At 42.5% G+C, this 18270-nt stretch overlaps 1 protein-coding gene across 40 annotated transcripts in view; it reads left to right on the top strand.

The window, feature by feature from the left end:
- The window catches only part of FARS2 (phenylalanyl-tRNA synthetase 2, mitochondrial), a 618373-nt gene that overhangs the window by 382814 nt on the left and 217289 nt on the right, over positions 1-18270 (top strand). The window lies entirely within an intron of this gene.

Below are 18270 nucleotides of genomic sequence, written 5' to 3'. Positions count from 1 at the left end.
CTGCTTTGTAATTTTGCTTCACAGAGAAATTGCTTCATTTGGTTTTTAAAATTTATTGCAGGATATTTTGCCAGCAAGTTCTTATGATCCATTGGCAACATTTTTTTTTTCTGTGACTTCTTTGTTAGTGAGTTTTTCTGCCATCTTCATTATTTTTTCCCCAATTTTTAAATTGATGTATCTGTGGTGTGCACATGATTGCTTTTTTGTTACTTGTATTTGAACAGCACTGGATTTTCTGAGCCAGCTATTTGCATAAAGTTGAGGTGTGAGGTTGGGGGCTGACTTGGCAGAGAGGGGCTAGGGTGATCATCCAGGCTAGTTGTTTTCACAACACATAGTTTTCTTCCTCTCCAGTACCAAGAAATCAACTCTTTCTTTAAACATGGCTCATTCATCTCATTGATTCTTTACGTAGTTCTGCCTCCCGTCCCAAATCCTCTCTTATTACAAACAAAAGATTCACCTTTTGTTTACCTCAGTGATAAAGATTTTGAACTTCACGTCGTAGCCCTCAGCTCTGAGAAATGTATCTTTGCTTGTGTTTTCTGAGAAATGCCACTGTGTGTGTGTTTCTTTTCTTCACATCCTCTCATTGGCTTCTACTTGATTTCAGCTGCTTTTGGCAGCCTCGAAATCTACTTTGGAGTTTGTAGATGATATCTGCCCCTTAGCTTTACAGAAAATAGAATGTATGGAGCAGCCTGGGGTTTTGACACAATGGAGTACGCATTCAGCCTGGGACTTTTATGTGAGAGAGAAATTTCCAGGAATTTACATGTTAATACTGAAATTCTGATTACTCACTTTTGAGAAGGAGGAAAAGTACGGGAATAAGACTGATTGCTAAGTAATAACTGATATGCCAGAAGCACATGACTTGTTAATTTTTTCCCCATTGTTGTTTGATACGTAAAAGTCCTTTGGAATCAAGGATTCAGAATATTTTCTTAAATTTTTATTTCTTAAGCTTTTGCTTCTTGCTAATGCCTTAGCTCTGTAGCTCTGCCTCTCATATCACCAGTGTCAAAGTTAGATGAGTTGCCCTTTGTGGTTAATATCATCAGATCTTAAAGGTTATAGAGCAATGTTATTGTCTGGATGTGGGAGTAAGTGTGGTTTGGGGTAGGGAGCAAATATTGGGTTTTCCTGACTTGTAGATGATTTGCAGTAGTTAGGGTAAATGTAGAATGGGCATGTTAATTGGAGACATTACAATGAGATTGAGGTAGCATCAGGGTCCTGTGGACCACAGACAGACCAGGCAGACAGATACTCCATTAAAAACAAAACAAAACAACAACAACAGAAAAACACATCACTGGGGTGCCTGGGTGACTCAGTTGGTTAAGTGTTCGACTTCAGCTCAGGTCATGATCTCATGGTTTGTGAGTTCAAGCCCCGCATCGGGCTCTGTGCTGATAGCTCAGAGCCTGAAGTCTGTTTCAGATTCTGTGTCTCCCTCTCTCTCTGTCCCTCCCCCACTCACATTGTCGTGCTCTCTCAAAAATAAGTTAAAAAACATTTTTATAAATAAAATTAAATTTTAAAAAATCACTGGACTGTCTAGGAGTACTCTGTTGATGCCAGTCTATACACACAACCACATACTACCTGGAAGAAGAATTTGTCCAGTTTCTTCTGAAGGAGACAGTACTTTTGACTGGAAATTTGGAAGAAACCATCTAACCAAAAAATATGTCTTATTGGCATTGATCTTACCATCTTTTAAATAAATGTTAAACAACTATTTAAGGCCTATTATTCCAGAGCTCTGCCAAATGACTAGCCTGCCCAGAGTGTGCACCGATCTTAAAAAGGGACTTGGTGTGGCAGAGATTGCTAATTATCTCTCAATATCCAACCTCCCATTTAAAAAATAATGTCACCTTGGGCACCTGGGTGACTCAGTCCATTAAGCGTCCGACTTTGGCTCGGGTGATGATCTCATCCTTTGTGAGTTCAAGCCCCACGTTGGGCTCTGTGCTGACAGCTCAGAGCCTGGAGTGTGCTTCAGATTCTGTGTCTCCCTTTCTCTCTCTGTCCCTCTCCTGTTTTTGCATGTGTTTTCTCCCTCTCTCAGAAATAATAAATGAATAAACTTTAAATATATATATATATATAAAAATAATGTAACCTTAATTTTTTATCTAAGCAGCTTGCCAGCCAACTAAAAGTCTACACGTCTGAGCCTCCACTATAAGTTAAGTGTATCTATGTGGCCGAGTTTAGCCAATAATTTATAAGTAGAAGTGTTTAATGGTATTTCTACAAGTTTTCCTGAAAAGTTGGGTTGAGGCTGTCCTTTTTTCTTCCTGCTACTTCGATGTGAATGTAATGGCTGGTACTTTGGCAGCCATTATGGCCCATGTTATGACCTTTGAAATGGAAGTTGTGTTGCATACGGCCTGGGTCTCCGACGCTAGAGTCCATTCAGCCCTGGACTTTTATGTGAGACAAGTATCTTGTTGAAGCCACTAGTTTTTGGATCTTTGTTACTGTCCACCAAAGGTAAACTTTGCTATTATAGCCCTGAGGAAAAAGACGTATTTACAGAAAAGGAGATGTTATTTAGTAATAGCGGCTCACTGAGTAAATTCTCAGCAAGTATCTAAGGCAGGGGGGTAGCAACCTTTTTCCATTAAGGGCCAGATAGTAAATATTTTTGACTTTTGAGGTGACATCTGCTCACCTCTGCTGTTACAAAAGCAGCTATAGACAAAATGAAATCAAACAAACATGGCTGTGTTCCAACAAAGCTGTAACTAGAAAAACAGGTGGTGGGCTAGATTTGACCCATAGTTTCTGGATCCCTGATATAGGGGAGGGAGCCACTCACATATTCTAAAATCCTCCTCTCATAGGTCTTTTTTTTTTAATTTTTTTTTCAACGTTTATTTATTTTTGGGACAGAGAGAGACAGAGCATGAACAGGGGAGGGGCAGAGAGAGAGGGAGACACAGAATCGGAAACAGGCTCCAGGCTCCGAGCCATCAGCCCAGAGCCTGACGCGGGGCTCGAACTCACGGACCGCGAGATCGTGACCTGGCTAAAGTCGGACGCTTAACCGACTGTGCCACCCAGGCGCCCCTACCTGAGGGACCCTACACCCCTCCTGTTGTCCTCCCATTAAGAGTTCCTGACTTGGGTGGTGGCATGTGGAGGGTCACCTGATCTTGCACTCATCAATGCATATCTTGAACTCAAGACTTAACTTTATCTTCTAAACACATAAATTAAATATTGCTAGACAGTCCAAAGAGCTGTGACCCTTTCTTCTCCTAACATCAAAAACTGAGAAATGCTAGTAATGAGTGAATGACTCTTTGAAATAAACAAGTAGTTGAACAAATCATGTGTTATTTTTTCAACAAATTAGGTTTCATTTTGTGAACAAAAGCATATCCTAAGATTTTTCAGGGAGACATAAACTGCTGAATATGAACCTAATTTCATAATGTTAGACAAATGGGCAGATATTTTCTGGATTACAAATAACAGTTTGCGCCCTGAAGGACGTAGCTGTTCATATTAGAAGAAGATGACATTTTGTTCTAGTCTGCCATTCGGAACCTTCTCCCAGAGCATCTTTGCCACTTAATCTGTAGGCCCCTTGATGTGCAGTAGAGTTCTTATAGTTCCAAATTTCATATAACAAAAAGTAGAGTAGTGATTACTTTGGAGAGGAGAACTACGGTCACCACATGTACTCTGATGCCTTTGCAATATTGTGCTATATGCATGCGCTGAATAATGAGAAAACTTAGGAAAATATGTACGTCAACATACAAACTTGGATATCTGTTGCCCGACACATTTCTGAGTACACTGGTCATGGCCCATGCAACTGAAGGAATTATAGTGAACAGTGTTTATTTTCTCCTGTAACACAGTTGCTTAAAATATTTCTTAGCCCGGGGTAGGAGAGAGAGCAAAGAAAGGCAGAAGAAAACTTATCCAGTGTCTTCAGCTACTAACACCTCATTTGGGAATGCCACCAATTATTTGTGAACTGTAGAAATGGACTGTAAAGTGGGCTCAAATAGGACAGATTTGGCTTAAGCTCAAGGCAGAGGTTTTGGGGAGTTAGAACTTGAGAATTTAAAAAGAGTTACTTGATTTTACTGCAAGGAGTGGGGCGTGGTGGGGAAAGTGCCCAGGTGTCTGCAGCAGGCACTGCCCAGCAATGTCCCCAAACCAGAGCCTCCCAAAGACTTCCACCCTGTTCCTGAGGCTGCTGCTTACCCTGCACAGCCCGCTCACACAGTCACGGTCATGCTTTCCTGAATCCGTGAACCCATAGTCAGGGTCTAGTTGGGGCTGAGATGCTAAAAGGGAGCATACCTCGAGCTTTGGGCACCAAAGGTGAGTCCCAGCTCTCTTCAGCCCGACTTGATACAATAATGGTTCTGTCCTTTATGGCTGACCACTTGTAGTTTGAACTAATTTGGCATAGGTAGGGATACTGGAGCATTTGTCAGCACTTTTAACAGAATGCTCAAGAGGTAATTCACCAGGAGAGGCACCTTCTCAACGTGGCTAGCCCCACCTCTCAGTGGGTATGAGTCATGGGCATCACCTGCCCATAACTGGCCATGATGTGGCAGTGGGAGCACCTAAAGATGAGGCAGTTGGAGTGATTTCTCCTTCCTCCAATCTTTCCCTCCCTTCTTTCTTTTCCTGGTATGTTTGTTTTTGCTTTGTCAAACTGTATCCAATAAAAACATGAAAGTTTAAAAATAAAAAGGTAGAGATTCACTCACCATCTCAACACCCTAACACCAATTCTTAATATTGTTACATTTTCCCTGTCTTGACTTTCTCTATACATGTGCATCAGGTGATGTTTGATCTTTGAATGATTTCTGTATTATCAGCCCCTTGGTCTAGAGTGGGGTTCTTCAGCCTCTGCACCACTGATATTTGGGGCCAGATAATTCTTTGTTTTGGGGGCTATTCAGTGCATTGTAATTTGTCAGCAATACCTGTGGCCTCTGCTACCATCCCCATTTATGATAAAAAATGCCTCCAGACATTGCCAAATGCACCCTGTTGGGCAAAATCATCCCCAGTTGAGAACCACTGGGATATCATTTAGTAGAGAATTTCTTATGTCTTCTGAAATATATTTCTTAAAATCATGCTTTAGTTATATGTTCTGGCCAGCAGGGAGAAGGAAGAGAAGGACCTCACAAGAGGGAGGTGTATCAGGTGGGGGGTTTCTTGTGTTTCCAAGAAACATACTTGGTGGAACATAGGAAAAGCTGGGCACACCAACTAGGCTTCAGAAAGAGCACGAGCTCTTTCTGGGGTGTGTGTACCAGTTTCTACTTCTCTATTGCATTTTATTTCCGCACACTGACTCTGGCTCTCCACCCCCTGCCTTTCTACTTTCTGCCATGTAGCTCAGGCTCTGTCTGTATCTTGCTGATTTCTGAATACCCTGCCCAGCCCCTGAGTCTAAATGACTGTCAGGTGTCAGCTCTCAGCACCAGTTGCTAGCACCTTGCCCAATTCTGACACTTTCGACAAAGGAATCTCCCTGGCCCCACTCAACTTTTCTGGCCAAGTCAGAGGTCACTGAGCAGCTGGCGGACAGGCTTCACTTGAGTCACATGCCTCTCCTTGCTCTAATTAGCCACATGAGTCTAATGGCCTCTGACGTTGTTTTACAAGTTAGTAGGTTTACTGTTTATACATATCTTTCTTTGTTTTCTTTTTAACCTGAACTCAGTAGCTTCTGACTCCAGCACTACCATTTTTAGACTTCCTTGAACTTCAGGCAGAGAGGCATGTTGTAAAAACATTAATTAATTGATTCTTGAGTTCCTGTGTCATAGGAGACATTAGGACCACAAGGATATTAAGGCAAGATCCTAATTTTTGTGGAGCCAAATAACACAGGAAAAGTGAACAGCAATAAAAAGTAGAAGGTGATAGATATAAGGTGGGTTAAGCCTAATAAATTGCATGCACGATTACTTGCACGTAACTGATGCTCAGTAACCTCTCATGGACTTAAAACAAGGGGCACATGTCTAGGGTTATAGATTCAAAGGAAAGAAGCCATTGGGATGGGAAGATTTCCCAGGAGACAGGATAGCAAGTTCTGCACATCTGTCTCCCTTCTGATACCTTGTGAATGAGATATACACAATTCTGACTCTAATTACTGTCAGTAAGTGCTTTTCAGTAGAAACCTTCAGTTCCTATAAAAAGAATTCTGGGTTGTTATGTTATTTTGTTGCTGGGACAGATTCATTCATGGTAGCCACTTTAAGACATAGGGGATGCATTTAAGGGTACACCTGATTCAGAACAGGAAACCTGTTTGGAACCAAGATGGGTCCAGAGGCCAGAGACCTTCTTCAGCTGGGTGCCTCTGGCTCTATCCCTCTGCTCGCTCCTCTTAGCCAGTGTCTGTGTCTTCCCCCAGCCCCTCGCCCCGCTACTTACACAAACACGGACATCTCCATCTGTTTCTGCATTGGCCAAAGTCTTTTCTGGCCAGTCCACTCCATTATCAAAGTGCAAACTGGAAGGAATTAATCCAACTGACTGGTCAAACTGCCAGTACCCCTTTTAGGGAGAGCTCTTTGTACCAGGCTGCCTTCTGAGGTTCCAGGCAATCTGTGGATAGACCACTCTTGGATCAAGACCTTATTGCTGATCTGGCCAGGGACCACTAATAAGACAACTCAGCCCTGCTTTCCAGAACAAAGAGCCAACTGTCTGAACATTTTCAACCAAAAGGGTTCACAGGATGTTTTTTCAGAATGGAACAAGCACCCGCGTACTGCCCTCTTTTCCCCGTCGCCCACTAGTCTACCCCACATTTAGGGCTCTAGGTAACCGCTCCTAATCACTGGCTCATTCCTATCTTGTGTTCCTTATTTGCATTTAAACTTTTCTAGGCTGTTGCACTTGATGGACACTCTGTAAGGCACGATGGCATAGTTGCTCACTTGTATCTTCCCACAATGTTTATATTAGTGGAAGGAGGCTGCCTTACTATGTGACACTTGATGGATAGCTCATTGATCCCTCTTCACTCCTTAGAGGAGCTTTTGTTAAATGACTGGAAGTATTTTATGACATAAAAACTAGAGGCAAGAAAGAGCTCAGAATCCAGAGTCAGAAGCCATCAGCTGAGTCTTGGCCCTGCGCCTCCTAGATGTCTGAAATTGGGACTGTCTGAGCCCAGTTCCCTCATCTGCCAAGCAAGGGCGCTAACATCATCTTTAATGGGTATAACTGCAAAAATTAGATGAGCCCGTATATGTAAAATTCTTTCAAAATGACACAGAGGTTTGTTTGGGTTTTTTTTAATGGCTAGCTATTACAGTAAATACTAGTAACTTTCACAATCAACCCGTCTTGTTTATTAAAATAAAGAATAACCTTAGCACAGCTAGGAGTCTTGGACTTGGCAGCCAAATACATATAAATAGGAAGTTCTGGTACTAAAGGGAAGCAGAACAGACTTCATATAAAAGTATCATTCTGAAATGATACATGTTCTTCCTGCAACTTAAGGAGCAAATTTTTAATCACAAAGATGCTGACCGGCCAAGCTGTGTAGTCAATATGGCGGCTCTCTGGGTTGTGTGTTGAGAAAAGGCTATGGACAGGGACAGGTGGGATGACATCCCTGGTTTACAAATCACTCCCTGGTCTGGTTTCTTGTGACAGAGCCAAGTAAGTGCAGTTATCTGGACTTAAAGCTTGGCCAGCAATGAAAAGCCAGCTACAGCTAATCTTGAGAGAGCTTGTCAGAAGTTGTGTCCGCTTGAAGCTGACAGCATGCAGTCCCAGGGAGGTGGCTCGAGGTGGCCAGGCCTGCTTTAGAACCCTCCTGGCTTCTTTCCCTTTCTTCGCTTTTATTGCAATGCTGGTGGCGTGAGTGTAAGAACTTTTATTGTTGTGGTTCAGACAGCCCAGAAAGCAATTCTAAGAATACTATTTTTAGCTTGGATATTTGTTTTTTTTCCCTGCCTCCCATCCTTTCCCTCCTTCTCCCAAAGGCTTCTTTTTAAAGCAGCCCACGAGGGGTGCCTTTCCTCACCGTCACACAGCAGCCCTGTTTGCCACCAGCGCTAGACAAATTAAAACACAATTAGTTCAGTCCCCGAACACCTTGTTCTGCCTTGTGCCCCAGCACTTCACCATTTGCTGAAGGATTCTTTGGGATTACCTTCAGCACTGACCTGGCAGGGCCCCAGGAACAGCATCTCCGCACAGGGCAGAGAAGGAGCAGAGAGATTGCTTGATGACAGCCAGGCAAGGAGAGAGGCCAGGCACTTAATGAGCTGTATCTTCAGTGATGTGCTGTGTTATAGCACACCTTTGTGAGAATTAGCCATGGAGCTGCTCTTCCCTCTTTAACTTTCAATTAGCGGTTTTCAAGGAATTCTTTGGATGTTATCCTCACTTGGCAACTTGTGCACCTTTTTGTAGCGTGGAGATTGAATGCTCTCTTTCCATGATGTGAGGCTCAAGTAACATCACTTGATGTTTCCCTGTCTCACCCCTAACGATATTGATCAGATTAAAGCAAGTTAAAATGCACACCAAGGACAACCTGTCACAGAATTGCTGGCAGAAATGTGACAGGGAAGGGCAGCCCCACCCCATCATTTGGGGCAATTATGAGCAATGCTCTAAATCATTTTGGATCTTTAAATCTGTTATCCCAGGTCACAAGGTCACTTCAACTAAGCTACCACCCAAATTTGATACCCAGAGCCAGCCCTGGGAGGCTGCCCCTCCCTCCCAGCCCTCCCCCCCTCACTCCCCTCCCCCACGGCACTGTCTGCACTGTGTCAGTTAGTTACCTTGTCCTTCACACCCCACAGAGGCTTGACCTTGAATGTGCTACAGCCCTCACAGTTAACGATGATGTCTTAGTAACCAAGACGTTTATGAATCCACATACAGCCTCAGAATCATATATAAGATAACCAAACAGTTATCCTGAGTACAGATTTCAGAGTTGAGTCTCGAAAGATGGGCCTATGATTTGTAAGAAAGTCTCTGAGACCTCTTTGAATCATTCTAGAAAATTCGTATTTCTCAATAGCAGAGATGGACTTAGCAGACTTGTCAATCCCTCTGGCTCCAGCATCACACAGGCTGGGGCTACAAGGCACACAGTGTGTGGGCTGGGGTGGTGCCATTTGGTCACCTGAATGTCTCTTGGGCTAGTTATCTTTCTTAACTTGGTCATAACCGAGACGCAAGCAGTTGATGTACAAAAGGTGGCAGCAGGCAGGCAGGCACCTCTCGGGATGAAAGGTCAGCTCCAGGGGAAGGGACCAGTCGTGCCCACAGATGGTCCAAATGGTACCCAAGAGCTAGGGCATCTTTCTTATTGGGGACCTTTGGTAGGGGGCCATGCAGTCAGCAAGCACAGTGGAAGCAGGTGACAGAGCAGACAAGCAGTCACAGGGCAGCCGGGCTTAGGGGCAGCCATCTGCCTGGACACTCCACTGGTTGGCTGAAGACCCAAGGCTCCTGATTGTCCCCTACTTAGACTTGGGATTGGCTTTGGAGTCCAGATGGGGGGGGGGGGGGGGCGGGGTGTGGTTAAGTTAGAAAATCCAGGAGACCAACAGGAGCTTCAGTTTTGGTTTTTGTTGTTATTGTTTTGGTTTGTTTTTTGTTTGTTTTGTTTTTTGTTGTTTGTTTTGTTTTGAATACCTATACCTTCCCTGGTGGGGAAAGGAGGGTCTGTTTATTCATGTGTAGTTTGGAGCCAGAGAAAGTATTACTATGATGGGAATTTAATCATGTGTCTAGTGAGGACAGAGTAAGATAGAATGTTCCATGAGATTTACATGAAGAAGAGGACACCTTAAGGCAATGTGGTGTAAGTTAGGGAGTCCCGTCTCCATAGGGCCGCTTGGCAGTCAGAGCACTAGTCAGACACTTAAGAAATGAATTCAGGACCTTATATTCAGATATCCCCAGCATGTCACCACCACGTGCCCACAGGGACCTCAGCCTCCTGCAGAGTTACCCTCAAGTATGTCTGGAGATCCCAAAAGGTGTCTCCCATTTGCTTACAAGCTTCCTGTGAACATGCTGGTGACTCTCCTGGGGCCCTCGGGTTTCCTCCTGCATATCACCGGCCCTGCTGCTGCTTCCCCTGGCTGGCACACCTGTAGGACTCTGGGGTCTTTATGGTGTCCTGTGCTATTTCAGGTTTGGGTGTCCCTGTGCTTTCCCCCTCTGGTGTCACACCTGTCCCCTGGGACTTCAGCAACTCTGCTTTGAGCCCGTCTTCTTTCCTACCTTGCAGAGCTCTCCCCCTACCCCCCACCAGGTTTCCTGCATGCACCCCGCACCCCCCCCAACCCATGCAAATGAAGGCTTGGGGATTCCAGTGCAGACCTGACTCCATCTCAGCTTAGACTAAAATCTTTTCCATGGAAGCACAGCTCAGAAATGAGGACAAATTCAACAAAATGCCAGTCACCTCATCTTTTGTCAACATAATTTTTTTTTATGATGTCTTACTTAATATTTCTCAGAGGAGAAAGAATACCCCATGAAAGTTTTTAGATTCTCTATTTGGCGTATCTGGCTAACTTCTCCCGAGAGAAAGTACAATAGTAAGATGAGAAGAGAGGAAACCAGCAGTGAAAATTAAGCAGGTGAAGTATTTGTTCGAGAGAGGACTGCTGTGGTCTCAACATTTATACAGAATTTTACTGGAATAATCACTTATCTTATCCCAGCATTTATTAAATATGGTAATCTCTCCTAGATGATCGTCTGTCCAGCAACACACACGGTGTGCACTTTTTGGAATTCTGTAGTGATGGTGGAATAAGCATTTCTAACACAGTCTTTTTGGCAGTTGCCACATTGCATTGTATTTATACAGTTCCCACTACTGCACTGCCAGTTACTGCCAGACACTGGGTCTGTAACTTTCTACTCTACTTGAGATATAAAACATAGCAACTACTCAATAAACATTTTTTTTATGAATGAATGATAAAAAGGAAGAAAAGCCAGCAACAACATACTTCTGTCATGTTTTCTGCAGATAAAACTGGCATCCCTTTCTATGTAGAGGAGACCCCATTTGTTAACATTTTGCACCTGGGTGACCAGAAGCCTTTACAACCCATATCCATTATGACGGTTTCTTACTGAGGAAAAACAGAGTGGAGAGGAGAATTGCTCCTTAGGAACAGAAATTAGGTCATAGCAAGTTAGATTCTGAGTAAACTGCTGGTTTAAAAATAATGTTTTTGAGACCAGTGTTCAAATAGAGAAAAGGAAAAAAAGTAAAAGGAAAAAAAATGCCTTTTAAGAAGATTGGTTGTATCCTCTGTAAAATATATTTTAAAGCTCTGAGCATCCAGGATCAGAAAAGTGTGGGGTGTTGGAAGTATGCAAATTTTCATGATTACCTAGGAAACCCTTTTCTGATTGGAAGAGGGGCAATTGCAAGGTGGAATAGAAATTCAGAGAGTCAAATCATGACATGCTTTTGTGTATGTTTGTTTGCCACAAGATGAGGAACAAGGGAAATTTTTGAAGGAACATAACATGAAAGGGAGAAAAAAGCTGTCTGTACAGGGAAGGCAGAAAAACCTTAGCTGTGTTGAATGTGGACTTTCCAAGCCACCTGTGTACCTAAGGCATGCCATTTGGCATAATAGGAATAGTGGACCCCTGACATGGCTGCCAACATCCTTTTCTAGAAGCATCTTCTTCCCCAATATGCATGGTTAATAGGAGAGCATCTACACTGGTCCAGTGGGACTCTGCCCCTCGGCCTAAGTGATTGATCCAGGGGTGAGCGCCTGATAAAGCTGGGCCAGTAAGGCCTATTCTCCATAATGTTTGGATAGAAGACCAAAGAGAGCTTAAGCTGTGAGTGACATACCTAGGAACCATCTCTGGCCATGTGTCCCATGCGGGGAGAATGTGGTAAGCAGAGAGGGAGAAGGAAGCAGCAGAACAGAGATGCAAGATGGAGAGAAGATGCTGGTATGGTTGAGTCCCAGGTTCCATTGTGTCCTGGGGCCCAGCCGCACCCTGCCCTTTCCACAGCTTGGTTGTCCAATCCTTGGTCAGATTCCCTAAGCAAGTGTGACTCCCTTGTTGTTTCATTTGAGTTTTCATTATTTGAGATCAAGTGATTTCTAAGACTCATAATCGCAGACTTTTGGCACTGGAAGAGGGCAGGAAATAAGAGGGTGACAGGCAGAAGTCATCAGCTTCCTTTCCAGAGAACTCTGGAGAACTGCAGAGATGAGGCTGCAGAGGGCCCTTGAGCTCCAAATGTTTCTATTCAGTATAATTTTGAATGGTCCTTTCCTCTTAGCTAGAATAGCTAAAAATTCATGTGTCTCAAGTTGTGACTCATTCATTCTAGTGAATATGTATTTGAACATTACCATGGGTGAGGCACCATGATATCTATGATATTTATGGTCAGGAGATATACAAATGACTTTTTAGGGGCACCTGGGTGGCTCAGTCAGTTAAGTGTCAGACTTCAGCTCAGGTGATGATCTCATGGTTTGTGGGTTCAAGCCCTACATTGGGCTCTGGGCTGACAGCTCAGAACCCGGAACCTGCTTTCGATTCTGTGTCTCTCTCTCTCTCTCTGCCCTTCCCCCACTGTTTCTCTCAAAGCTAAGCACTTAAAAAAATTTTTAAATGATTTTTTAAATGAGTCCTTGTCCTCAAGGAGCTCACAATCTGATAGGAGGTCAGTCCACATAGATATTTGCAATTTAATATGAGAAGTGTCAGGTGAGAGATGGTGCCACCATGGTTTCAAGGAAGAGCATCATGTCACTTTGCCTTAAATGCCCAAGAAATGTTTACAGATTATGTTTCAGCTGACAAATAAGAATTAGGTATGGAATGGGCCAAGAAATTCCAGGCAGAGTAGACAGCAGGCACAGAGACAGGAACACAGAGATATGAACATAATTGAGTGTACCTAGCATACAGGAAGCTTGGCAGAGCCGGGAGGGCAGGGAGGAAGGGAAGGGAATAAAGCTGGAGAGTTTGGGAGGGGCCAGACCTTAAAGGCCTGGTATTTCCTTATAAACATGTGGTCCTCTCTGGTAGAATATGCGGGTACTCATTGAGCTAATTCAGCTGTTTTCAAGTTTGTAAGTGATTATCTGTCTTGAGACTGTGCTGGCCATGGGGTAAGGTTGGAGGTAGGGTAAGGTATGGAAGCACATCTGAATGAGAGGAGATAATTGTCTGAGCTGAGACCATGGCTGAAGCCTTGTGGGAAAAGCTGACTGATGGAAAGGAAATTCAGTAAAAATCCACAGGAAATGTGGACCCATTTGGGAGAGACAACCTAGATGAAGGGACCAAATACCACTCCCCAGTCCTGAGTGTTATGACTACGAGGATGGGGGCTGACCTTGAGGCAGGGGTTAAGTAGAGGGAGCAGTGGTTTGGAGGAGGTGATTTTAATTACTTCTGGTCTTCTTGTTTTTTTTTTTTTTTCAAGTCTGTTAGAGAGAGAGAGAGAGAGAGAGAGAGAGAGAGAGAGAGAGAGAGATTGCGTGCACACAAGGTGGGGAGGGGCAAAAAGAGATGGGAGAGAATCCTAAACAGGCTCTGCACTGTCAGCATGGAGCCTGATGCAAGACTCAGACTCAAGAACTGTGAGATCATGATCTGAGCTGAAGTCAAGAGTAGGACACTTAACTGACTGAGCCACCCAAGCGCCCCACTTCTTGAGTTTTAGGTAGGCCACGTGGGAATGCTGACCTAAGAGCACATGAGCAAGAAGACAAGATTAGGATATACAGTTGGCAGCTCTAGATAGGAGGTGCCCAGGACATGTCTGGAACAGGAAAAGGGTAAGATGAGGAAAGAACAAACCCCAAGGAAGTCTTAAGGGATGGAAGAGAGAAAGACTGAGTGAAGGAATTAGGAAGTGCAATCCAGGAGGTCCACGTAGAGGAGCAGAGGCTGGGGGACAGAAGCCATGGAAGGTTCTGTCTTGCAGGAGCGAGATTATAGAATGCCGTCAGATAGATCTGCCAAGACCACATGGATTTGGCCAATAGGAGGCCTTCAGTAGGAAATTCAATGATAGAAAATACTTTGGTTAATCATATTTCTTCTCATTTCCCCCCTGTTGTGCCTTCATGAATATTTATTCCACAAATGCTAGTAATTAGAGAATACTTGATTTAATGGGTAGATACAGAGGGTTGATGTGTTACGGAGCAAACAAAATGTCCTTACTCTAGCACTTAAACCTGCCTCTTCAGGGTTATGTGCTTGGTAATTTTCATTTACAATAATGTTGTAGGGAAGTTTCACTTTTCAGACACTTACCTGTTTTATTTTCCCTTCCTGCATAGCTCATTTAAGGGGTAGATAGAGCAGGTGAAGGATATCTATTAGCCCTTTCCGAGAAGCAGGGATTATACTGGAGTGATAGAGATTACTCCCCAGCACCAATTAAATTAATTAAATTCACTTGGGCCTGTATATAGCCACTGTATTTAACTTAAGAAAGGATATGGCATGCAAATGAAGACCTGAAAATATGAATGGAATTTGGAATTTGAACAATACTTTGATCAGCATTTCCTAAAATGGCACATGGGAAAGAAAAAACTCCTTAAGGTTGCATATGCTTCCCTTTACTTCTGTAAGACTGGGGAACCTAGGCACCTGCTGTGCAGCTCTGCCTCCTCCAGAAGATAAAGCCACCCCTTGGGAACAGAAGTGCAGTATAATACAAAGTACACACAGCTCCTGAAATTAAACTTGACCTCCACTCGCCTCTGGAGCCAAAAACAGCCTCCCCAAAATGAGACAAAGAAAGCTAGGAAAAGAAGGTGTGAGGAGCATATCGCAAGGAGAACCAAGAAGAGCTGGTTTTGATTATATTTAGAATGTTATATTTTTTTTAACCTGGATTGAGTCAATGAATACCTGCACATTGAACTTCTTTTCAGGATTCCTACTGCCAGGAAATCTATTTCAATATGAATCCCGAATAATGTTATATCACGTCTGATACAGGAATATACCTGGCAATATTAAACAGATCAAATTCTTCAGAAGACTAGTCTGAATAGAAGCTATTCTTAGCATAGTTAAAGTAAAGGAGATCAGTATAGGTATTCAAGATGAAAAATCCTAATAGTTAATAGAAAACCAAAATTCAAGGTCCCGCCAACCTTCAGAGCAGAGTGGTTTCAAGTGCGTCTCAGAAAACATGTGTTTTAGAGATTTTAGCTGGGGTGGGGAGCAACACATTTTCATGTCTTTTTCTGGGGTGCCCTCCCTCCCTGCCTTTAAATCATCTGATGTCTCCAGTAGTGCCTGCCCTGCCCCTTAGACAGCTTTGTTCGGCCAATGGCTGGACCAGGTGGAGATCGAAATTGGATCCCATAACATATGACCAGATTTATACACCGTAATGACACCATTTAATTATTTTAAATAATGCTTTTACTTAGGTTTCCTACTTACGGTACTACAAGGAGGATTTTTATTCTTCTAGCTCAGGCTGTAATATAAAAATGGCACGACAGTTATTGTATTCCTAATTACAAATTTGTTTAATTAAAATTACATTCAGGGGCGCCTGGGTGGCGCAGTCGGTTAAGCGTCCGACTTCAGCCAGGTCACGATCTCACGGTCCGTGAGTTCGAGCCCCGCATCAGGCTCTGGGCTGATGGCTCAGAGCCTGGAGCCTGTTTCTGATTCTGTGTCTCCCTCTCTCTCTGCCCCTCCCCCGTTCATGCTCTGTCTCTCTCTGTCCCAAAAATAAATAAACGTTGAAAAAAAAAATTACATTCAGTCATTCTGACATACATACTTTCAAGCAACTGTGAAATAGAGCTATTATCATCTTTTGGTATGCTGCCTTGAGTGGCTAATAATTTTAGTTAGGTGGTAGTTTTAGGTCCTTATCATCAGTAAATATGAAAAATAAAGCTAGAATAAAACAGTAGCAGAAATTTCAAAATTCATATTTGTTTATCAATTGGGCCTTTGCATTATGTTTTTAAAACCAGTTTCTTGGGGTGCCTGGGTGGTTCAGTGGGTTAAGTGTCCGACTTTGGCTCAAGTCATGATCTCACAGTTCGTGGGTTCGAGCCCCGCATTGGGCTCCGTGCTGACAGCTCAGAGACTGGAGCCTGCTTCCGATTCTGTATCTCCCTCTCTCTCTGCCCCTCTCCTGCTCATATTCTGTCTCTCTCTCAACAATAAATGAACATTAAAAAAATAAAAAATAAACAGTTTCCCACCTGAGGCCTCCAATAAAAATCAAGAAATCATATGTGTTAAAATATCTGCTGGATGTATTCTGTGGAAAAATAGATCCAAACAATCCATAGCAGATGTGAGGAGGAGGAGATCTCTACTGCATTTTATCCCTGAATCTAAGTCTCCGATTCATGGATGTCTGACAAATCTGTTTTAAATTGGTGGCCATGTAGATGGTGTCCCCATGGAAAGGCTACTCTCAACTTATTTTTCTATTGTTGTTTTTAGTGAGGTGAAATTTACATGAGTGAGCAGTTCAGTGACATTTAATACATTCACAGTATTGTGTAACCACCACATGTCTCTGCTTATCTAGATCCAAGACGTTTTCATCACCCCAAAGAAACCCCACACTCTGCTTCCCTTTCCCCACTCCTTCCATCCCTCAGCCCCTAACTGCCACCAGTCTGCATTCTGTCTCGGTGGGTCTCCCTATTCTGAATATGTCATATACACTGTATGTTAGCCAACTTGACATTACATTACATTTTAAAAAATGGAGTTATATAGTATGTGACCTTTTGTGTCTGGCTTCTTTCACTTAGCATGTTTTTGAGGTCCATCTACCTTATACCGTGTAGCAATACTTCATTCATTTTTATGGCTGAGTAATTTTCCATTGTACGTAGAAACATATATTTTATTTATCCATTCCTTTCCTGGTGGGTATTTAGGTTGTTTCCACATTGTGGCAACTGTAAATAATGCAGGTATGAACATGTATGCAAAAGCATTTGAGTCCCCGTTCTCAATTCTTTTGGGGATATGCGTAGGAATAGAGTTGCTGAGTCATTTGGTAATTCTGTTTAACTTTTTGAGGAACTGTCGAACTGTTTTCTATGGTAGCTAAATCATTTTACATTCCCACCAGCAATGTACATGGGTTTCAGTTTCTCTGCATACTCTCTGACACTTGTTCCTTCCTCCATCTCCCCCTCCCTTCCATCCATCCATCCATCATTTGGTTTCGATTTATATTTCCTTAGCAACTAACTGATCTTTTCATAAAGTCCTTTGTTGGGCTGTAAGAGTTCTTTATATGTTCTGGGCACTTATTACACCAAACTTTTTATTGCCTCTTAACCTCTTGAAAGTTACAAATTATTTCCTTCTTTCCCCTTCCTTCTTTCCTTTCTTCCTCTCTCCCTCCTTTTTTTTATACCACATTTTTTATTATTATTTAAATTTTAGTTAACATACAGTGCAATATTGGTTTCAGAAGTAGAATTCAGTGATTCATCACTTACATGCAGCTCATCACAAGTACCCTCTTTACTACCCATCTAGCTCATCTCCTACCCACCTCCTTCCATCAACCATTTGTTTTCTGTCGTTAAGAGTCTCTTGTTTCCCTCTCTTCTCTTCCCCCTTCTTCCCATATGTTCATCTGTTTTATTTCTTAAATTCCACATTTGAGTGAAATCATATGGTATTTGTCTTTCTCCAACTGACTTATTTCACTTAGCATGATACATTCTAGCTCCATCCATTCTTTTCTTTCTTATATATTAAAAATATTAGATTTGGGTATTAGATATAATGGATCTTTATTTTAAGAAAAGAAAGATAATTTAAATTCCCTATAATTCAACCACTCACAGATGAGCACTGTTTTCATTTTTATGTCCTTCTTCTAGTCTTTTTTTTTTTAATATATAGAATGAACATGCATACATATATATTCAGAGAATTCTGCTTTCATCGTGTACTATTTAAATTTTTTAATGCTTTTTTGATGTGGAAAAGTTATACTTATTTACATATAATTATCAGAGCACTTCGTTGTTTCAGTGAATGGTGGAATAAAATCTTTCCGTGTGCTTGTTAATCATTTGAATACTTCTCATAAGAGTTGGGGTTTTATAAACAATAAAACCTGTCAGATCAACTTGTATAAGCTATTTATATACCCAGAATCCTAGTCCACTTTCTCTCATGGTTGTTATGATTTTTTTTCAGATTGTTATCTGCCTTTTATTG

This window comes from Felis catus, chromosome B2, assembly GCF_018350175.1.
Source record: "Felis catus isolate Fca126 chromosome B2, F.catus_Fca126_mat1.0, whole genome shotgun sequence".
In the NCBI taxonomy this organism is placed as follows: Eukaryota; Metazoa; Chordata; class Mammalia; order Carnivora; family Felidae; genus Felis; species Felis catus.
The sequence above is the reverse complement of the archived record's forward strand: the minus strand, read 5'-3'. Positions and strand labels throughout refer to the sequence as shown.